This window comes from Papaver somniferum, unplaced genomic scaffold, assembly GCF_003573695.1.
Source record: "Papaver somniferum cultivar HN1 unplaced genomic scaffold, ASM357369v1 unplaced-scaffold_47, whole genome shotgun sequence".
Lineage (NCBI taxonomy): Eukaryota > Viridiplantae > Streptophyta > Magnoliopsida > Ranunculales > Papaveraceae > Papaver > Papaver somniferum.
The window spans coordinates 77,661-101,156 of record NW_020647304.1 but is presented as its reverse complement, the minus strand read 5'-3'; the positions used below and the strand labels follow the sequence as shown (position 1 = coordinate 101,156).

Below are 23,496 nucleotides of genomic sequence, written 5' to 3'. Positions count from 1 at the left end.
CCTAACGAGAAACCTAAGTCTAACTCTAGTAATCTTTGAACCTGGGATGTTCAAATCTGATACATTTCCTCTCCAGTTCATCCGAATGAGAAAATCAGGTCTAACTCTAGTAATCTTTGAACCTGGGATATTCAAATCTGAAATATTTCCACTCAAGTTCATCCGAATGAGAAACCCAGGTCTAACTCTTGTAATCTTTGAACCCGAGATGTTGTAATATTATATATTTCATTTTTAGTTCATCTGAACAGGTGTAAACCAAATCTACTTCACTACCTCGAAAATTAGTTAAACTCGGATTAATCTACCATCGTAAACCAAATGATACTTCATAACGTATGTGACAAATCAAAAATCAAATCAACAAGTCAGAATCTGTCAATGTGAATTAAGATCTGCTCCACCACCTATATGGTATAATATGTTATTCCATATATGTGGTTCTTCAGAATGAGGGACTAAAGTCTATATCTAATAATCTATAAACCTAAGATGATAAAAGATGTTATTCCACGTCTTTGGTTCCTCGGAATGAGGGACCGAAGTATATATTTATATCAAGTAATTTATGAATATAAAATAATAAAATATGTTATTTTACATTTTTGGTTCCTTAGAATGAGTGACTGGAATCTATATCTAGTCATATCTGAACCTAAGATGATTGAATATGTTATTCCTGACATCGAATAAACGTAAACTCCTATATTTTGATTCCCAAAGTTACGGTCCTTCCGGACCCCTACGTTACAATGTCAGATGGTTGGGTAAGTGATGAAATGCACCACCTAATTTGAAATAAGGAAAACCGTCCAATGAATTTGTTTGTAACACGTGGTATAAAGTTAACCACTTGATCTTTTGAAACGAATCAAATGGGTGTCGAAGCCACTAGTCGTTCAGCTCTTTTGCACAGTAACAAGAGTTGTATATATTCTTTTCCTTCTCCGCGTCTCCCTCTTCCCTACCCTATCTGTCTCCTTCGGATGAAAACCCTAACACACTCACCGCATCTTCTTCTCTTTCGACTGAAACCCTAACACACTAAATCGAAGTAGAGTTATTACTCTCGATCTACTTTTCTTCATATATCTTTACAATTTCATGAAATCATTATTGTTTTCTCTGAATAATTTCATGAAGTTGTTTGGAGATGAAAAGCCATGAAAATCTCTTTAGAAAAAGTGGAATCCCCAACTTCAAAACCAAATCTCGAGTTTTCAGTATAAACAGCAAATCAACAAAACCCATCAAAACCTAGGATTTATGTTTTCCAGCTCCTACACATTCAGATAAGTGAATCTAATAACTTAGATTTATGTTTCTGTTACTTTTTTAAATCGATTATGAGTTGTTTTTTGAGATAATAATTATAATTTTTTTTGTTTAATTTCATCAGGTCTTTTGAGAAGAATGACAAGAGGAGAAACCCTAAATTCATCAGCAAGAACAAATGAATTCCTTTCTTTTAGTTTCAAATTAAAAATGGGTTAAACCCTAGCCTTTCACATCTGTTACTGCTTCGATTTTTTGTGGGATCTCACAGAGAAAAACCCTGATATTTGTAAATCCTTTGTTTCTTAATAACTCTGGGGTTTATTTACTCGTCTCCGGTTTTTTTTTTCTTCTTTTTTTGTTGTTTGATTCTGTGTTTGTGTTTTTTTTTTTTTTGAGATTTTTCTTTGAGATTGAAATTTTATGCTCATGAAAGATTTGTGGTTTGGTTATGTGATTGAACTAATTATGAAATTCGGCTGTGATGATCATTACACAGCTTTTATACCAGTTCTGCTTCAGAAATTTCTTGGTAGAGAGAGCTGATAGTTTTGTGTTTATTTTTTTATAGATGTGTGTATGCGACATTTATAAAGATTAATGATCAGTGTGTTAATTGGGATGCCTATGATGATGTTATCCAATTAGTGGTGTGGTGGAACTGAGACCCTGTTTACAGGGAGAACCCCTTGGAGAAACCATATTTCCACGACAATAATGGATCTTACTGAGGCACTATGGCATTTTTCACCCTGATTTGGCCTGGCCTGTAGTACTTTTTTTTTTTGCTGAGTTTATACTACATCTTGGTAATTGTTTAATTTGCTCTTGTAGCTTGTTTAGAGTTTCATTTTTCAACTTTTCTTGGTGTTCTGCTAAAAGGTTTCCGATTTATGTACCTGATTTTGAGCTTAATGACTTCCTCAATGACACCTTTCTTGTGAGCTGGATGGTTGAAGTTTTTCGTAATATTTTGCCATTTGGTTACAGAGCTTGTTACCATCTCCTTGCTTTCTGTTATTCTTTTTCTTTATGCGTAATTGCTTAGTTGTGGTCTTCTAATTTACGCAGGCTAAGTTATCATTTCTGGTATACCTTATCGCTAAAAACTAATCAACCAAGTCTGCTGTATTGTTGGATTGTCGGCTTTTAAATTTACAAACATTTGATTTCCTGTTGCATTGATTTTCCTTTGCATGTTGTTTTACCTTAGCTATATTAGCTGTTATCTAATGAGAATTGTGGTTGATATTTTCCCTAGAGTCTATCCAATGCGTGCAACTTGTCCATGGTGTTCTACCCATGTGGAAGCATACTGACTTTTCCCTGCTCACTTTGGAAGGCGTTAAACAATGGCATATGTGCCAAAAATGAGTTTCACCTACTGGGACATATATATGTAAATACGCTCTTTAACCTTGTTCAGCGAGATAAAGACATTTAATTTTGACATTGTACAGATGAATCCTTGAAGCTAACTCATGATGGATCTGGGTTTCTATCTATAAAAATGGTTGTCAGTTCTGAATCACTTTCAAGGCTATGCACCATCTTGATGGGTGGGTTCTTTCATCTTTTCTGTTTTTAATGTTTACCAATGCTATTATTTAGCCGAAGTTTAATGTTTACGAATTCTATTATTTAGCCGAAGAAATTGACTCTCGCTTTTTCACCCTGGACAATTATTCAAATAAGTATATAGATGCCTGGAGTTGGAGGAGTTCATATGGAAAATGCGGGTCCTGGAGTTGGAGAAGCAGCTTATATGCAAAGTGCAAGTCCTGGAGTTGTAGGAGCTTATATGCAAAATGCAAGTCCTGGAATTGTTGGAGTTTCTATGCAGAATGCAAGTCATGGAGCTGGAGGGGCTTATATGCAAAATTGAAGTTTCAGTAAACCAGGAACTGTCGTAGATATTACTAAGGTTGCTAAGTCTTTCACTCCTTTTGAATGCAATTTTTTGTTCCTTGTTAGTTTGGTGGTTATGATATTTATACGAAGAGTGTTTGTGTTTCTGTACCATTGCCAGATACATTTCCATTTAACATGTGTAAGTCATGGCTTTGAAAATGCAAGTCCTGGAATTGTTGGAGTTTCTATGCAGAATGCAAGTCCTGGAGCTGGAGGGGCTTGTATGCAAAATTGAAGTTTCAGTAAACCAGGAACTGTGTTAGACATTACTAAGGTTGCTAGTCTTTCACTCCTTTTGAATGCAATTTTTGTTCCTTGATAGTTTGGTGGTTATGATATTTATACGAAGAGTGTGTGTGTCTTTACCATTGCCAGATACATTTCCATACAATATGTGTAAGTCATGGCTTTGAGTTTGTGAATTGATGCACTCATTGATGACAACAGAGATTACAAAATGAGTTGATGAAGTTAGGTCTTAAAATCTAGCCCATGAGGAGAATCTTAGATTCCTTAAGAAAGAGATGGATAATGTAGATGAATCTGTTCTTGATTTAAAAGGTATGTTGTAGTATCTGCTTATACTTGCTACGGTATATCTAGGTATGTAGTTTACCAAAGCTAGAGTTGTTTAATTTTTGTGGGAGAACTGATGAAAACTATAGCACAAGCCGGCCACGCTGATGTTCCGTTAATGAGGGAAAAGAAAATGAATTACTGAAATTTCACTAATCTGACCAACTGATAGTCTAGTTGGTGTGATAGATTGATTTTAACATCCAAGTATGGAGAAAAGATTTCTTTTGTGCTAGTATATTGACTGTTGTTTCTCATCTTCTGGTGATAGTTAATCTCGGAAAGCATCAGCGCAAGGATGAGGGTACCACAGGAAATGATGACTCGACCCCGTTCAGACTGTGGAAAACACAGTTCAGTAGATATTGCTGCAGGAAAAGTCTGCATCTGCAGTAATATGTCAGCTGAAAACTCACTACGCAATGTGGGCATCAAATCTACCCTTAACCAAGGATATGCTAGATATTGTAGTTTACTCACGGTCATGTGGATGATAATAACCTTAACAGGTAATGTTTGTGATCTTATACTGGGTCATAAAGCAAATACCAGCTTTATTAGGAACCGTTTTTTTGGGATCATGGTTTTTTTTGAGGGGACCATGGTTTTATTTTGGGTAAAGACATTAGAAGTAAATCTAGGTCACCTCTTATCTAGATATTTATATTAATACATAAATACCCTCCTGATTAATTTTGGGTGATGATTAGTTAGTGTTAATAATAGTTAGTGTAATGATTTGTGAGATGATTAAGTTAAAGATAATTAGTGAGATCAAAAAATCAGATGTTTTTTTTAAAGAAGTAGAATTATTGAGAGAGTAAAGTTAGAGAAGATGAAGAAGGAAAACATGAAAAACGATGGAAAACATAAAAAACGATGGATTTTACCAACCACAACCGGAGGAAGGGTATTTGGGTACTCATGTATGCTTCAAACTTAGATAATGTTGGTTGAATTGCTCCAAACTTTCAAAAAAATATTCATTTTTATGTAGTTTGTGCCAGTTTGGTTACCATATGTCAAGAACATGTAACCGAACACACCTGAAAGTGTAGTTCGGTTACGTTTTCCAAACACGCAGGTTATCGAACTCGCTCGTTAATGGAGGTTTTGGTGGTACAGTGTAATGTTCGGTTACCTGGGATAAAATTGTAGGTAACCGAACTTTGAACTTAACAATTTACTTGGGTACATCTTGTGTGTTCGGTTAGTTCGTAAACTTGAACGCAACCAAGTTCCCAACCGAACCTAATAGTTCGGTTAGTTGCAAAAAAAATTCCCATCCGAACTGCAGGTTAAAAGTAACCTAGTGTTATAAGTTCAGTTGATTCGTAAACTTCAACATATTTTGCGAATCAACCGAACTGGGCTTACAAAATTATTTGGGTACATCTTGTGTGTTCGGTTAGTTCGCAAACTTGAACGCAACCAAGTTCCCGACCAAACCTAATAGTTCGGTTAGTTGCAAAAAAAATTCCCAACCGAACTGCAGGTTACAAGTAACCTAGTGTTAGAAGTTCGGTTGGTTCGCAAACTTCAACATATTTTGCGAATCAACCGAACTGGGCTTATATATGCATATATGCAATTAGGAAAAGTATTTTGTAACCGAACTTTAAACAACAGAGTTCGGTAAGTTCGCAAAATAACTCAACATTTGGCTATATAGAGAAGAGTTCGGTTTTGAAATTATTTTTGCGAGTTAGCCAAACTCATTATATAGTTTTTCAGAGTAAAGTTAGGTTAGGATTTTTTTTTTAATTTTGCGATTAAACCGAACTCAACATTATTTTTGCGACTCAACCGAACTCAGGTGTTCGGTTAGGCAAAAAAAAAAATCTTGGCCGAAGTGACCTTCGTGTTCTTCATTTTTAAAAGTTCGGTTGTAAAACTAGGGTTTTTTTTTCAAATTTTTCCTAACCGAACTTACTACTGTAACCTCCAAATTCAACATATTTTGATGACTACGGCTCAAAAATTTCAATTAAAAACGAATTAGAAGTAATGGGTTTGTAGGAAAATACTTATGGATAGGTTTGTTTATAAAAGATTGATTAATCGTCGATGATGAAAATTTGATGATTTTGATTAGATTTTTATATGATCGGGTTTAGATGATCATAAATTGATGAAGAAGAGAAGAAGAAAAATTTTAGAATACAGGAAGAAGAAGTTGTAGATTAGTTATAATTTTAATTAGGTAAAAGGGTAAACTAGTCATCTCCATCTTTTAGGACACCCCTTATAATTATAGGAAAGGTGGCCTAATCAAATCATTGTTCCCTCAAAAAAACCATGGTCCCAAAAAATGGTTCTTTATTAGTCCTCAGCTGGGCTTGACATGATACTTTTTCTTTGTAAATTTATCTTCGCAGGCTTTTACCAGAGTTCTTAGAGTTAGAAAAGATAAGAAGAGCTGCATAAGGTAATGTTGATTTACAGCTTGCATTAATTGGCAGATGAAGTCCTCTTTTCTGTCGCTCTATACTGGATGGTAATAAAGCAGTTCAATTTATTTATTTTCTAGTTCATGTCTGTTTTAAACTCCACAAATTACTGTTGTTATTAGTTGAAAAAGTAGGGGTCTAACAAAACTCCTGTTGTCTGTGTGATTTCAATTTCCGCATTCTATTGTTTTATCTTTATAATAATACATAATATATGGATCAGGGATGATCAATACTCCGGATTACTCAAGGATTCATTCTATCTTCCATCATTATATTCATAACAACATTAATAGACATAATCCTTGAAAACAAAAGATTTTAACCTATCTTCCATCAAAGAATTGACAGTATAGGCTTAATTTTTGTATTTGTCAAAAGTCTATTCATCCTTAAATCAATACTGATCATGAACGACTTTACTTTTGACAAAGTATGGGACCTTCAAGTTCACGGACGCAAACATACATATCCCATAACAAGTTGCAATATATCAAATCACAAATACTGCAAAAACATCACTTTCCAAATATTTTTAGAATTTTTAAACCAAAAAACCTAAAAAGAACAAGAAGATGAAAAATAATAGCTATGTGTAGTCACAATCATCGCTATTCAAGCGCTAGTTATTCTTCAAACTAAGCCAAAAAGAAGACATACTAGGCAATAGTAAAAAGCAACAAGTTAAAAAAAAACAGACTCCATTGCTAGGCCTGAATATGAACTAAGATCAAAAGGACTGTTCAGGATCCTCACGAGGCATAATGTCTTCAAGCTTGTGATCAACAACTACCATTGCATCATCGAAGAGGTAATTCTCTCTGCGAAGATTATTGATTTGATGTTTTATGAGACCAAGGTCAGAGACAACCTTTTCCAACTCAGTTTTCAACTTATCAAGACCTTTTAGAGTATCAACGAGCTGTTGTTTTGCTTCCCCAAAATACTTAAGAAAGTCATCAACAACTTCAGCATAAATCATATCACCCTCATGAATGTAGACAAAGAAACATGAAGCATTACGATGATCTTCATCTACAATCGTTCTCTTCCTCTTAGTTTCAACAACAATCTCTTTGTCAAGGAATCCTTTTGCAAATCCACGGTAGCAAGATGAGGAGGAAGACATTCTTGAAAACCCAAAATCCAACCTGGGTACACTTACGTGACTTGTAACCAAGAGGTCGGATATATATATTCTTGGGGAAGATATTCTAGGGTTTCTTAGAACCGTTGACTCGGGCCAGAACAGGTATCCGTCCGAGTACAACAATACCCAAAACACACACACAAAAAAAACGTAAAAACTTTTGCTACACAAAAAGGGCGCAATAAACTTCATAAATCAAAGAAGCAATTTAGAGCATGATAGTAGCCAGAAAAAACTTTCGAGAAGGAAAAACCAGAGACAACTTTCAGAAAACAAACAATACTCTGACCATAGTAAGTCTGCAAGCAATTGTTTAGATATAGACGATAAGAAGATAGCTTAACTTAACAGACACAAAAGTCAAAAGTATACCTATTTATTAACACATCTTACTCAAGAGGATTTTTATGAGTAAATCCTTTGAACCTTGTGATTAATTAGCACAAGTATGAGCAACCAGCTCATCAAGAGATTTGTGTTTATGATCAAGTCTCTTTTTCCTCCTAAAACTAGGGCGAGATCCCTTTTGGTGTGAGAAATTATCATTAAACTTATTGTCATCAAAATACGTGACATAGTTGGAGTTTTTACCAGAAGGGTTTTAACGTGAGGAAGTAGACATCCTGTTATTGATAGACACATTTATGTGTCTAATATGTCTCAATTATATGTATTATTGGTGTCTGATTTTATACTTATTGTGTTATTTTATGACTTTTTAGGAGTTTTTAGAGAAATAAGCTCTTGCGGCGAAAATTGACTCAAAAAGTAGTGTTTTACATCCCGGAGAAAATTACTAAGGGCACACCAGAAATGCGCCGGAAGCGTCCCAGAAATGTCCCGGAGGAACCCAGAAAAATTACTATTTCCACCCAAAAATTATTATTTCCACCCAAATTGTTATTCCTACCCCAGCTATGGTTAAGGGCACCTTCTTCTCAAATTCAAAAATAAGTTTTGGCGGGAAAATGTTATTCAGTTCTGGTAGATTTTCAATCGACAAAATGAACATGTTAGAGTGCGGTTCAATCGCTGAAACTTGGTAAGAAAGTGTGATTTATCCTAGAGAACAAATTGTGGGAGGTTGTTTTGATCAATTTGGGCTGGAATACGCGTTTTGATTCTCGAGCTCAAAACAGAGCAACACGACTTGAACACGGGTTCGTTTGAGTTTTTGTTGTGCATGGCGTGATATGGAAGCGTAAGAAGAATTCTGAGGCATGTAGAAGCTAATTTGGAGCGTGCTGGACCAAAGTTTATGTGTGAAAAAAATAAAAATGAAAATTATTGTATTTTTGGGCAGCGAACAGTATCAAGATTAATGGGAGAATATACGGTGTTATGGTCGGATATTTGGGATCTAAAACGCTATAAATAGGGGTATAAGGAGTTTAGAAGGGTTGGAGAGCATTTGGGAGAGACTGGGAGTCGGTAGAATCAAGAGAAGAAAAACGCAGAGAAAAGATCTCTGCTGGTGTAGAAGGAAAAACGAAGAACATTGGACGTCCAGGGAAAGTCGAAATTTGTCGCTTTATTGCGACAATTTCCAATTCCTTTCCCGCGACCGTGGAACAGTGCTAACAGCACTTATTTTTATCGTTCATTCGGGACGCCTTTCGTGGGTCGCAGAATCTTGCTTTATACCATTTTTCTTGTCTTTCTCTTCATTGTAAACACCATTTGAGCGTCAATAAAATATTTTGAGAGGATTTCAATATGATGAGCTAAACCCATTCTCTGGGGCGACGGAGGAAACTATTTCGCCAATGAAAAAGTGGTAATTTTATTTTAATGCAATTTAATTTATGATTATTTTCCTAGAATAAAAAGTTTTTCAAATGATTTTTATTAAGTAATTGTTATTTTAATTGATGGTATATGCTTATCTAGTTCTTGATATTCCATACTTTCAACTTATAATTGCTCTTTTATAAAATCTATTTTTGCAATAATTAGAATCACTTAGAAGGGAAAAATTGCATAACAATAATAAAAATATCATTTTGGAATTGGTAGAAAAGTGGAATCCTTATCCCCAGTTTCTCCAAATTATTTCACATCACTTTGCTAATTAATTTGCTACATTTCTAAGTTTTATAAAAAAATCTATCTTCACAAGTTCGAAAAGAACCCTGTTTTATAACCACTACAACTACAACTTTTGAGAAACACCAAATTTTTGGCGTCGCCGACGCGGACCGGTGCTTAAGTAGAACTTTTTTTAAAGTTTATTATTTCTTTTATTATTTGTTCCTTTTTACGTTTCTTTTTGTCTTTTATTTACAGGTTCGAAATGGAACGCTAAGGACCTGGCGAGAAAGAAAAGCTTAAAGCGAAAAGAGAAGAAAAGAAGACAAATTTTTTTAATTTCTTATTTATTTTTTTTAAATATTTTTATTATTTTTTTAGAATTGTAGTAGGAAATATTTGTAATTTTATTTTTCTTTTGCACTTTGAACTTTGGACTGGACATTTGGCCTTTAATTTTTAAACCCTACGGAAGGGTACCCTTAAATACAAACTGTGTGCAGGGAAGGACGACGATTACAATATCGTCTCGGCCCCTCGGGTTCGCACATGACATGGGAGTCGTGGCCCGAGTCGACTTCAGCGGTTCATTCCCCGTATGGTACGGGAGGTAAGTCTAATTGAAACACCCGCGAATCTCCTGCAAGCGGGTTATTGTCTTCCTTAAGGTGATAATTTATTGAGGACTGAACCTGACTGTTTTTAAATTCCTAGTAAAGGGCAAGGCCTGGCCAATACAAGATAAGGGTTCGGATTTCATCACCGCTCCCTTCTTGCCCGCCTTAGGAAAACGAAACCTAACGCGAACCCAAGCTTAAAACTTGATTAGAACAAGACCAATAGGGTAATGCGCTTATTAGGAAAAAAATTCGAAGGATATTTGTTACTCTTTTAAGCACACTTCAAAGTTCATGAAGGTTTCTGTAAGTTGAATGCGTGAATGCGCCACCTTGTAATACCGGTGAGGCCTTGGGTATCAAATCTCCACTGAGCTTCCCTCGCCTCTATTCAACTTACGTTAACTCGGATTGATTCCAGAGGGGTTTTCTCAAATTGTAACGAATTCCCTTTTGAGAGATAGAAGAAAGTCTAGAAACAATCTAAGTGGATCCATCATGCTTTTTGTTTGCTAGAAATCTTTAGGTTTGCTTTGGTGAAGTCGAGTCAGTCTGCTGTGTGTTTGCTAGAACAACCTTCCTTGCTAGGATTTTTATTTTTGAATTTTTTTTAGTGTATGCCCGATTTTGTTAATAGGGCTTGGAAAAGAGATACTCTAGGTCGATTGATTAGCGAAAAACCTAGTAGTTCTTCTGAGATAAGCAGGGAGCTCGAAGATTCTTCTTTTGAGAGCCCTGTTTTTGGAAACTTCAGTTTTGAGAATTTATCTCTGAGTGAGAAAAGTACCCCTAGTACTCCAGTTGTGCCAAAAATGGCAACTTTGAAAGATTACATGTTCCCCAACTAGGACCAACCGAGCTTCATGCATTAAATTGCCAGCCACTACGGCTAACTTTTAGATAAAATCTAGTATTCTTCAGATGATCCCTATATTCTTAGGAAAGGATGATGAGAACCCTTATTTTCATATTAGGGACTTTGAGAAAATTTGTGGGACAATTAGAATAAAAGACCTTACTGATGAAGTCTTGAAACTTAAGATGTTTCCCTTTTCCTTGAGAGATAAAGCCAAGACCTGGCTGAACAACCTACCATCTGAATCCATTGAAACATGGCAGAAACTTATTTCTGCTTTCTATATGAAATTCTACCCTAAGCATAAAACTGCAGCTGTTAGGCAGAAAATTAGTGCTAGTGTGCAACAAGAGGGAGAGTCTATTTATAGGTTTTTAGAGAGATTCAATGATCTCCTATCCCAATGTCCTCACCATGGATTTGATAAGATGAAAATCGTAGAGATTATTTATGATGGTTTAGACTATTCGACCAAAGCCATGGTTGAGTCTATGTGCGCTGGTGAGTTCACTAGTAAAAATGCTGATGATGCTTTTACCTTCTTAGGAGCTATCGCTGAAAAATCCCAACAATGGGAATCTTGTGTTGAACCCCCTAAAAGACTCTTGGTCAATAGAAGTAGCACCAATGTGGTATATACAAACTTTGGGTCAGATGTTAAGTTTGCTGCTTTGTCTAGAAGGTTAGAAGCTTTGGAATTGAATCAGTCTAAACATAGGTCTCTTGTGGAACCTGATGAGAGGAATAGATCCTCTCAAGTCTCTAGTTGTGGAATAGAACCCAATGATTCTTTTTGGGAGGGTCAGGTTAGTGATGAGCAAGCCCATGCTATCTATAACAACTCTAGGTTTGAAAATCGTCATAAGTTTGACCCGTACTCAGAAACCTACAACCCTGGTTGGAGAAACCATCCTAATTTCTCTTGGTCTAAGGGCCAGAGTCAAGGCCATTCTAGCAATTCTCAGCCTCCCCCAGGTTTTGGTTTTAAGAACTCTTCAGGTCAAACCCAGTTTCAGAACACTTCCGAGAAAAAGATCTCTACCTTAGAAGAAACTATAACTATGTTAGCAAATAACCATGACATGCTATCAAAAAAACACCTTAGCTTTCAACAAGAAACTAGGCAGGAGTTGAAAAATAATTCCCAGAGTCTTGCCAAATTAGAACTTCAAGTAGGACAAATAGCTAAGTTTATAAGTGAGAGATAAGATGGAAGGTTCCCTACTCGTACTGATCCTAACCCCAAAAGAGAGAAATCGTAAAATCATGTGAATGTTGTCACAACCCTTAGGAGTGGAAACAAATTTGAAAACAAGGTTGCCATGCCTGGTAGTGAACATGTTGTAGTTCACCCGTCTGAGCCAGAGAATGAAGAGACTGATAGAGTCTCTAAAGAAACCAATGAGGGTACTGTTGAGCCCGACTTTGTTCCCAGAGCCCCATTCCCACAACTGCTAGTTCCCACAAAGAGGGAGTCCAACTTTAATGATATATTGGAGGTTTTTAAGCAGGTTAATATCAACCTTCCATTATTAGATGCAATTAGGCAGATTCCCTCTTATGCCAAGTTCCTTAAGGACTTGTGTACGCGAAAGCGTAAGCTCAAAGTCCAGAAGAAAGCCTTCATAGCCAGTCATGTGAGTTCTATTATTCAGAATACCACTACTCCTAAGTATAAAGACCCGGGGTCCCCTACCAGTGCTTGTAAAATTAGTAAGTACCGTGTCGAAAATGCATTGCCTGACTTACGAGCCAGTGTGAACCTAATGCCATACCATGTGTACCTTAAGCTAGGACTTGGTGAGATGAAACCTACCCAGATAACACTCCAGTTAGCTGATAGGTCTGTTAAAATTCCTCGTGGTGTTATCGAGGATGTTCTTATTGAGGTCGACAAGTTTGTATATCCTGTGCATTTTTTTATCCTAGATACCCAACCTTTCCCTGACCCAGGGAACCAAATACCGGTGATTTTAGGTCGCCCATTTTTAGCTACATCTAATGCGATCATTAACTGTCAAAATGGTATAATGAATCTGTCTTTTGGTAATATGACTATTGAGCTGAACATTTTTAATATTAGTAATCCACCCTCCGATCTAGATGAATCGAGCATAGAAGAGGTGAACATGATAGGAACCTTAGTTCAGAAGTCATTACCAAACATCGTTCCGGAAGATCCGTTAGAGAATTGTCTATCCCATTTTAACTTGGATTTCGATGATGATAGTAATATTGAACAAGTAAATGCTCTGTTGGATTTTATTCCTGTATTGGATATTGATATATGGAATGATAGATTCAAACCATTACTAGCTTCTGAGTCTACTTTAATACCTTGTTTAAAAGAGCCTCCTGAGTTGGAGCCTAATTATACATTTTTAGGCCCACCCGATATAGCTACTGATTTGGATAGTGAACAGGAGAATATGCCAGAGACCTTGCTTCAATAAAATAAGGAATCTTTAGAGTGGACCATAGCAGATATGAAGAAAGTAGAGGATGAACCACCCGATTATAACTTAGGGAAAACAATTGACCTTTTTCAAGAACCTGATGGTCTAGAAATTAGGAATATTGTGACTAGTCTATGTAGAGGCACCCAAAATCCTAAGTTTGGTGGTGGAAAACTAGAAGAATCTCTTGAGTACTTTAAGGACTGGGAAGATCCGGAAATTCAAGCAATAATTAGAGGATTGTCTGAGAATAGTGAAAACCCTAAGTTTGGGGGTGGTGATGATTCTTGTGATCGTCAAGTATCCCTAATTAGATTCCCTAACTTGGGACTTGAGCCATGTGCATCTGAGATATCACTGGAGTCTATTCGGACTCCCAACCCGATCCTCCTGACACGGTCCGGGAGGTAACCCATGTATTAGAGACCCATTTCACAGATCGAGACCCACATATGAAGCTCAATTATGCACCCCAGATAAACCCAGTTGTCTTGATAGAAACCCTAGATGAGGACGTTCTCCTTCTTTTCATTTTTCTAAACCAGTGCAGTTGTCTCTTATTGGTGTTAGTTCTATTTGGTCTTATGGACCCACAATTGTTTCAACTATTGGTATACAACTTTGGAAGATGACGATTCTTTTTGAGGTATTTGATGTCTAGCTAATGACTATAAATGTAGCACTTCTTATGAGGTAACTCAATCTCATGCAACAAGGTAATATCTTTCCAGTGCAGTTGTCTTGATAGAAACCCTAGATGAGGACGTTCTCCTTCTTTTCATTTTTCTAAACCAGTGCAGTTGTCTCTTATTGGTTTTAACTCTTTTAGTTTCAAATGGTAACCGTTCTCCTTGTTCATGCTTTTAGATTCATCTTTAGAACATTGAGGACAATGTTAGATTTAAGTTTGGGGGTGGGGAAGAAACTTTTTGTTAGCTTTTAGTTGCAATAAATAAACTCCAGAGCCTAGAAATTTATGCTTATTAAGGTTGGTACTTCTCGAAGTTGACGAATTCGTGCGTGTTTAGGGTTTATGAGAATATTTAATGGAATCTTACCCGTAAACTGCTAAAGATCCATCGTTTTCGGGAAGTTCGAGTCTCGTAGTAGTTATCTCATGGCCAGTTTTCGATCTCAGAAAAAGTTCACTTCTCGAAGTTGATGAATTCGTACGCGTTCAGGGTTTTTTAGAATATTCTCATGGAATCTTACCCGTAAACTGCTAAAGATCCATCGTTCATGCTAAGTTGCAGTCTCATAGTAGTTATCTCATGGTTAGTTTACGATCTCGGAACAAGTTCACTTCTCGAAGTTGACGAATTCGTGAGTGTTTAGGGTTTATGAGAATATTTTCATGGAATCTTACCCGTAAATTGCGAAAGATCTATCGTTCTAGGGAAGTTCGAGTCTCGTACTAGTTATCTCATGGCCAGTTTTCGATCTCGGTACAAGTTCACTTATCGAAGTTGACGAATTCGTGCGTGTTTAGGGTTTATGAGAATATTCTCATGGAATCTTACCCGTAAACTGCTAAAGATCCATCGCTCTCGGGAAGTTCGAGTCTCGTAGTATTTATCTCATGGCCAGTTTTCGATCTCGAAACAAGTTCACTTCTCGAAGTTGACGAATTCGTGCGTGTTTAGGGTTTATGAGAATATTTAATGGAATCTTACCCGTAAACTGCTAAAGATCCATCGTTCTCGGGAAGTTCGAGTCTCGTAATAGTTATCTCATGGCAGTTTTCGATTTCGGAACAATTTCACTTCTCGAAGTTGACGAATTCGTGCGTGTTTAGGGTTTATGAGAATATTTAATGGAATCTTACCCGTAAACTGCTAAAGATCCATCGTTTTCGGGAAGTTCGAGTCTCGTAGTAGTTATCTCATGGCCAGTTTTCGATCTCAGAAAAAGTTCACTTCTCGAAGTTGATGAATTCGTACGCGTTCAGGGTTTTTTAGAATATTCTCATGGAATCTTACCCGTAAACTGCTAAAGATCCATCGTTCATGCTAAGTTGCAGTCTCATAGTAGTTATCTCATGGTTAGTTTACGATCTCGGAACACCTTGGCAGAGGCCTTCAGACAGATATGGGAAACACCATTCACTTTAAACCATCTACTTTTTCTCTTTATCCATCTTCTTAATCTTTCCATGTGATTGGTTGACTCCGGTTATGATGTCCAGAAACTATCTGAGTAGAGCTCTGTCACTTCATATGAATTTTAGTATGCTTGAGTGCAAACTCGTGTACAACAATTGGAATTTCGCATCAGGGTTCTTCCTCTTAGAGTCAATAATTGTATGCCAACCAAGGAGATTCTTTAGTGCCTTCCAAGGTTTTGCGTAAACGGCTAGGGTCTGGAGTAAAGGTTTTGTGGGTAAACCTCTGGTAAACCCTCCCGAGATTAACTCGGTCATTAGGGACACCTAGTGAGTTAGAATTTTATTTTCAGTATTATTTTTGCTCGAGGACTAGCAAATAATAAGTTTGGGAGTGTTGATAGACACATTTATGTGTCTAATATGTCTCAATTATATGTATTGTTGGTGTCTGATTTTATACTTATTGTGTTATTTTATGTCTTTTTAGGAGTTTTTAGAGAAATAAGCTCTTGCGGCGAAAATTGGCTCAAAAAGTAGTGTTTTACACCCCGGAGAAAATTACTAAGGGCACCCCAGAAATGCGCCGGAAGCGTCCCAGAAATGTCCCGGAGTAACCCAGAAAATTACTATTTCCACCCAAATTGCTATTCGCACCCCAGCTATGGTTAAGGGGCACCTTCTTCTCAAATTCAAAAATAAGTTTTGGCGGGAAAATGTTATTCAGTTCTGGTAGATTTTCAATCGACAAAATGAACATGTTAGAGTGCGATTCAATTGCTGAAACTTTGTAAGAAAGTGTGATTTAGCCTAGAGAACACATTGTGGGTGGTTGTTTTGATCAATTTTGGATGGAATACGCGTTTCGATTCTCGAGCTCAAAACAGAGCAACACGACTTGAACACGGGTTCGTTTGAGTTTTGTTGTGCATGGAGTGAGATGGAAGCGTAAGAAGAATTCTGAGGCATGTAGAAGATAATTTGGAGCGTTCTGGACAAAAGTTTACGTGTGAAAAAAATAAAAATGGAAATTATTGTATTTTTGGGCAGCGAACAATATCAAGATTAATGGGAGAATATACGGTGTTATGGTAGGATATTTGGGCTCTCAAACGCTATAAATAGGGGTATAAGGAGTTGAGAAGGGTTGGAGAGCATTTGGGAGAGACTGGGAGTCGGTAGAATCAAGAGAAGAAAAACGCAGAGAAAAGCTCTCTGCTGGTGTAGAAGGAAAAACGAAGAACATTGGACGTCCAGGGAAAGTCGTTGAAACTTGTCGCTTTATTGCGACAATTTCCAATTCCTTTCCCGCGACCTTGGAACAGTTCTAACAACACTTATCTTGTATCGTTCAGTCGGGACGCCTTTTGTGCGTCGCAGAATTCTGTTTTATACCATTTTTCTATCTTTCTCTTCATTGTAAACACCATTTCAGCATCAATAAAATATTTTGAGAGGTATTTAAACATGATGAGCTAAAACCATTCTCTGGGGCGACGGAGGAAACTATTTCTCCAATGAAAAAGTGGTAATTTTATTTTAATGCAATTTAATTTATGATTATTTGCCTAGAATAAAAAGTTTTTCAAATGATTTTTATTAAGTAATTGTTATTTTAATTGATGGTATATGCTTAACTTCGAGTTCTTGATATTCCATACTTTCAACTTACAATTGCTCTTTTAAAAAATCTATTTTTGTAATAATTAGAATCACTTAGAAGAGAAAAATTGTATAAAAATAATAAAAATATCATTTTGGAATTGGTAGAAAAGTGGAATCCTTATCCCCAGTTTCTCCAAATTATTTCACATCACTTTGCTAATTAATTTGCTACATTTCTAAGTTTTATAAAAAAAATCTATCTTCAAAAGTTCGAAAAGAACCCTGTTTTATAACCACTACAACTACAACTTTTGAGAAACACCATTTATCGATTTCTTTATAACCTTCAATCAACTCTTCCAGATTATTTCTCAACATACCAATTTTCCTTCTTTCTCCTTTCTCATCAGGAAAAACATTGCTTTCAGCGATCATGACACGACCTTCTTTTATACGATGTTTATTAAGACGTCTGTCTTGTTCTTGAGTGTTCGAAGAACTTACTGAACTGACTTTCATGGTACCATACACAGGGTAGGTACGAAAACCAACCGGTTTAGTCATACGAATGTCAGTTACACCTTTAAGAATTAAATCTAAGGTGTGTTGAAGTTGACCAAGGATTTTTTCTTCAACCTAGAGGTTCCTTTACGTTTAATTCATTAGAGAAGGTTTACACCTTTAAGAACTCTGTGTCTCACAGACCAGACATACTTTCTGATTATCAGAATGGTTTGAAATTACGGTCTTACTATCATCGTTAGAAGATATCTTCTCTTCATTAGATGTGCAACATTCTTGATTGATGGAGACTTTAGGCACATCTGTCTTTACTTCTGAGCATACATCTCTTTTAGTAGAGTCAGAAGTAATTGGAATGTCAGATTGCATTGAAAATCCTTGAATAGAGAGCTTACTCAGGCGACGTTTAATTTCCAAGGCATCTTTTTCGAGACAAGCCTCTAGGGTCATGCATGAGGACTGATATTCAGCATTACTATTTGGTTTGCAATCTCTTATAACACCAAGAAGAACATTGACATGGTGTTTCAATCGGTTAAATCTATCAGCTTGGATTATAGCAAGACTACGAATCAATTTACTCTCTTCTGATGAATTTCATTCATTAGAGAAGGTCTCTTTTGAAGGATAACCACGATCACACATGTCAGTGTTATGCTGTCTCGTCAGAACACGAGGTATTTCTATATTCGAGAGTGAAGCCTCTTTCTCTTTAATAGATTTAGACGATACAAGTTTTTTATTTCTAGTAACGCGTTTATCAGAGATAGTACTCTTATCCATAAAGTCAGATTGCTACAAACACAGACTTGTGAGGTCTTAAACATGTTTGGCTGCTCTGATACCAATTGAAAAAGCGGGGGTCTAACAACACCACCCAATATTTCGCTTAGCAATCTGTATTCACTAACTCCGATTTACTTTGCTAGAGAATCAACTAGACAGTCAGCCTCAATCTAGATAAATGTATCTCAAGGAGTTAATATCCCTCTTTTGATTTGATATTTACTCAAGCTAAAACAATAGCGAGTCTTTATCAAACACAAGGTATAACTTGGATGGTACCAAAGACCCATATCCAAGTGTTAATCAATGAAATCAACAACAAAAAGGTTGGATCTCTAATTGATTAAACTTCAACGCACAACCTGTATTATTTCAAATTATAAAGATAAAACAATAGAATGCGGAAATTGAAATAACACAGACACTAGAAGTTTTTTTAACGAGGAAACCGCAAATGCAGAAAAACCCCGGGACCTAGTCATGATTGAACACACATTGTATTAAGCCGCTACAGACACTAGCCTACTACAAGCTAACTTCGGACTGGACCGTAGTTGAACCAAAATCAGTCTCCCACTAATTCAAGGTACAATTATGCTCCTACGCCTCTAATCCTAGAAGGATACTGCGTACTTGATTCCCTTTGCTGATCTCACCCACAACTAAGAGTTGCTACGATCCAAAATCACAGGTTTTGACAATAAACAAATCTGTCTCACACAGACAAGTCTATCAAAGGATCAATCTGTATCCCACAGATAAACCCTAAAGGTTTTGTTCCGTATTTTGATATAACCAAGGTGAACAGGTTCCAATTGATAATCCGGTCTTATATTCCCGAAGAATAACATAGATTAATCAACCACCTCACAACAATCTTAATCGTATGGTAGCGAAACAAGATTTTGTGGAATCACAAACGATGAGATGAAGTGTTTGTGATTATTTTTTATGTCTTTCCTATCGGAGATATCAAATCTCAAGCCAATCAATCTGATTGTACTCGTACGATATAAGATGCAAGATCAGATGACACAACTACGATAAAAGTAGTATCGGCCAGGCTTCAGAATCCCAATGAAGTCTTTAAGTCGTTAACCCGGTCTAAGAAAAGAAAACAAGATGGTTAAAGGAGAATCGACTCTAGCACGCAAACTAGTATCACACGTAAGGTGTAGGGATTTTTTTTGCACAATTCTAAATGTCTCCTTTATATAGTCTTTCAAATCAGGGTTTGCACTAAATTTTAGCTTAGTAACAAAGCATTAAATATTCACCGTTAGATGAAAACCTGATTTAAATTCAAGCTAATATTTCTCAACCGTTAGATCAAAAACTTAGCTTGTTATACACAATTGACTGCGTGCTTCTAGGTTTGTTAACCGTACCTAAACGTGTGCATTGTTGGTTCAATAATAGTCAACCAAAAGGTTAGCCATTGAGCATTTCATATCAATCATGTTCTTCTTCTTCACCATAACTAGTTCAAATGACTTCAAATGAACTTGTTAAGAGAGTTTTTCAATTGCGAGGAAATCTTATGTACTCCACAAAACAAAATTGAAGCAAATATGATTTGAATCACTTAAATCAGTTCATGAAGTTTATAGCCACGGTATGAAAACTGCATTCCTTAGTCTTTATAATTTTAAGTTCAGAAATCATCTTCAGATATATAACCTTCTCAATTTCGCAGACTAGGTTCGCGGACTTCAGCAACCGGCAGAGTTCATAAACTCCATCAGAAAATCTCGGCAAAGACTTTCCGCCGGTTCGCGGACTAGTCTAGTTTGTCAGCTCCAGCAGAATTTCTCGGGATGACAAGTTTGGCAGTTCGCGGACTTGGCTCACGCTATTCTCGGGTTTCTCTTGATCAACAAAGTTCGCAAACTTTGGTTCAAGGAATAGGACTTATACATAAATGTGTTTCCACAACAATGTTTATGTCCATCATTGGTTATGTAATCTAAACTCCCATTTCAACCATTGAGACATTCTATGAGGACGTTATATAGTTGTTATTCAAAAACCATTGTTCGTCAAAGCAATTCTCAAAGTGATTGAAACATATCAAGACTTTCATAACTAGGTAAATATAAACTTGATCGAAGCGAAAAGATTACCAACACATATTTCGAGATATAGATAGGAGAGATATACTCGGCTCGAAATACCAAATGTGTATAATCCAAGTCTATGTATATAGCATACTACTTCTTGTCTCAAAGAGTAGGAGATAGAGTAGATAGACTTTTGAGTGATAAATAAGTTCAAGTCTTCACATACCTTTTTGTAGAGAAATTCCACTGGTTCCTTGAGTAGTTCTTCTTCTTGTATGATGAATCACCATGAAGTCCTTGAGCTCAACTACACTTTCTATCCTAGTCCGAGACTTAGCTATAATACACTAGAAATCAAGACTTATAGTTTTGATCACTAACATTGACAAACATGCTTGAGATAACAACACACACGAGTTCGACCGAGCAATGCTCTAACAGTAGTCAAGTGTACTTGGTATGAATATTGTCAATTTGTCATGCTACTAGGTGTTTCTTTTTGGGTCCATTTAGATGCCAAGTTCAGCAACACATGAAAATCGGGTCTTCATATTTTGTCCCCGCGGGAGAATGCAGACGTGTTAGTATAGATAGAAGATTTCTTGTAGTTCTTGCGGACCTCAATTTCCTCCTTTATACAAATTGGTTTGTGGCTGTTGCAGGTGTTTGGTCTGAACTGCAATTATCTGTTGGAATGGAGATAGGTCTATTGTGGTTGGTTTTGGACTGAGTTTTATAGATGAATGTTAGGATTCATGTAAAAATTGCAGGTGATAGAGAAGTGGTTTGATGGATTTGGAGGTGCTGTTGGACTGACACTCCGAAGCCATGATTTGGGTGGATGTGGATAGTTTGCTGATTGAAAAAGAAGAAATTGCAATTTTGTTTCAGGTTATAATTTTGTTCTAGGTTATTTGTATTGCAGGCTTGTAAACTGAAAGTGCAGGTCCATCACAATGACCTGTATTGCAGGCCTGTAACTAGAAGCCCGGGTCCATGAAATTGATCCGGACTACCCATTTCTTTTTAATTGTAATTTAAAGAATTGTCACTGTTTGAACTGTAACAACAAATGTAGTTAAAGAAACACATGTCGTCATTTTAAGAACACCAATTTTGAAGGATGACACGTGTTCTTAAAGAATTTGTTGCTAATAAATAGGTAGCTCTTATAGGTGTTACTGTAATCGTGACAAAAAGTGACACGTGTCATTCGGTGAATTGTGGTAAATATAGAGTAACAGATAAAACCGTTAAGATGAATTTAACAAAATGTGACACGTGTTGCAATCCTAAAATTAGATCAATTGTTACTGTTTAGTTCTGTAACGGTAAGTAAGTGTGACTTTAATCAGTAATTGTCACAGAAAAATGTTGCAACAGATTACAACAACTATTATCATTGCGTTTCTGCAATGGCATATATGTGTTACAAATTTAATCTGTAACAGATATGCTCCGTGCAAAAACCTGGATTTGTGTAGTGATTAGCCCATTTGAGAATCCTTACCATAAACTTTTAGTCTCTCTTATTTTTATTGTTCTGACAAAAACCATCTTCATTAATCAACATGAAAAAGTGGTTTCAAAGAATGTAAGAGTTTTTCAAAATTATAACAAAACAAAACTATCTTCCATTCTTCCTTTTTCCAGCTGCAAAGTTTCCTCGAGACAGTGAGTAGATTTTTTTACCTAAGATATTTCTACAATTTTTTTTTAAGTTCTTTGTTATGTAGGTTTTACATGTTGCAACTCTAATATTATTTATGTTTTGCAGGTTGATTAATGTTGGCTAATTAGATTGCCTTTTTTTATGTTTTACATATTACAACTCCCTAGGTATTGCACTCCATGTAACTTTCCTCAACTACTCGATTGTTCCATTTGTTCAATGAGTACAATAGAAATTATGCTTTGAATTTTTGAATTTTTCTTTAGTAGAATGAAAATTATTCCTATTATTTTAAAAAAGAATACATTGCTTGTGTGTTGCAGATTGTGAAAGATTGGAAAAAAAATTTGAAGACATGGTGGAAAGTTATTGTAGCATTTTGTTGGTGTTTTGGAGGTTGTTGAATTTTTTTTTTTAAAGAGATGGTTGAAAGTTATTGTAACATTTATATTTTCATTTTTTTTGTAATGCTACCATTTAATGGCTGTAATGTTTTAATTGAAGAGGAAGTAATTAGGAGGGCTAGTGGGGGTTACAAACACTACAGCCGCTAGATGTCTTTTGGTAGGATGATATTGGGGTGGTCGGATCACATGTTTGTCCCTCAAAATGTTAGCCATCCATCTAAGGCTCAAAAACCTATGCTGTTTTCTATTATAAATACATTTATGTCCTATTTTGACAATGCAGATCACCTTTAACATATATAATTTTACCCATTAGGATGCTATACTGAAAAACGGAGTTTGATTTTGCGTCATATTTATGTAAATAATAAAGAAAAGGCTTTACTTCGACCGGTGTAAAACCATATAAAGCAGTTTAAATGATAGTACTTGTAAATACTAGCGATACATATGGTAATATTTGGTATGTCATAAATTTAACACCGTGTACTATACAATGGTTTTTGAGGATTACTCTTATGTGATTCTTTAGAAGTGGAGATGTTTGTACTATAGTAATTCTACATAGTAGTCATGAAGAAAATGTTTTGAGTCTTAAAGTTATGTTATGTGATCTTTGGTGCACAAACACTGTAGTTGCTGGGGAAATTATTGGGTTGGGTGGGGGGGGGCATGAGCAAATTGCGCTATGTGCTATTACTAGAGAAGCCGTTTCTGTGGCATATGTTAAATGGTCATTGGAATTCTATAAAATAGCTATTGTCATGAGAGAAAATCTCTTTCATTCTTATAATGAAATTTCTTGTTTTTTTAACTTATTTTATATTAACAGTGGAGATTGCTTATACTTTATTATTTTATATTTGTTGCTTTTTTTGGCAGTGCAAATTGAAATTATTTTATATTTTATATAATTATAATTGATTATAGTGAAAAAATTACATAAAAAGATCGGATAAATACTTTTTTGGAATGTTAAAAAAAATAAAATATTATCTAACATCTCCTTCACCCATCAACCTAT

The 23,496-nt window shown here is 36.0% G+C and overlaps 1 long non-coding RNA gene and 2 other non-coding genes across 6 annotated transcripts; all 3 read left to right on the top strand.

Moving 5' to 3' along the window:
• The first annotated feature begins 981 nt into the window (after positions 1–981).
• Positions 982–6,287, top strand: LOC113342731. Of its 4 annotated transcripts, none has more exons than XR_003356808.1 (4): positions 982–3,199; positions 3,305–3,460; positions 4,034–4,271; positions 6,141–6,287. It is a non-coding gene; the product is annotated as an uncharacterized LOC113342731 (long non-coding RNA). The 4 variants fall into 4 exon arrangements; XR_003356809.1 differs by lacking the exon at positions 6,141–6,287 and having other exon boundaries at positions 982–2,834; positions 2,978–3,199; positions 4,034–4,398; XR_003356807.1 differs by lacking the exon at positions 6,141–6,287 and having other exon boundaries at positions 982–2,834; positions 2,971–3,199; positions 4,034–4,398.
• LOC113342805 lies at positions 1,749–1,837 on the top strand. Its single transcript, XR_003356858.1, has one exon. It is a non-coding gene; the product is annotated as a small nucleolar RNA Z223 (small nucleolar RNA).
• Positions 1,899–2,009, top strand: LOC113342806. Its single transcript, XR_003356859.1, has one exon. It is a non-coding gene; the product is annotated as a small nucleolar RNA Z278 (small nucleolar RNA).
• Positions 6,288–23,496: the final 17,209 nt, after the last annotated feature.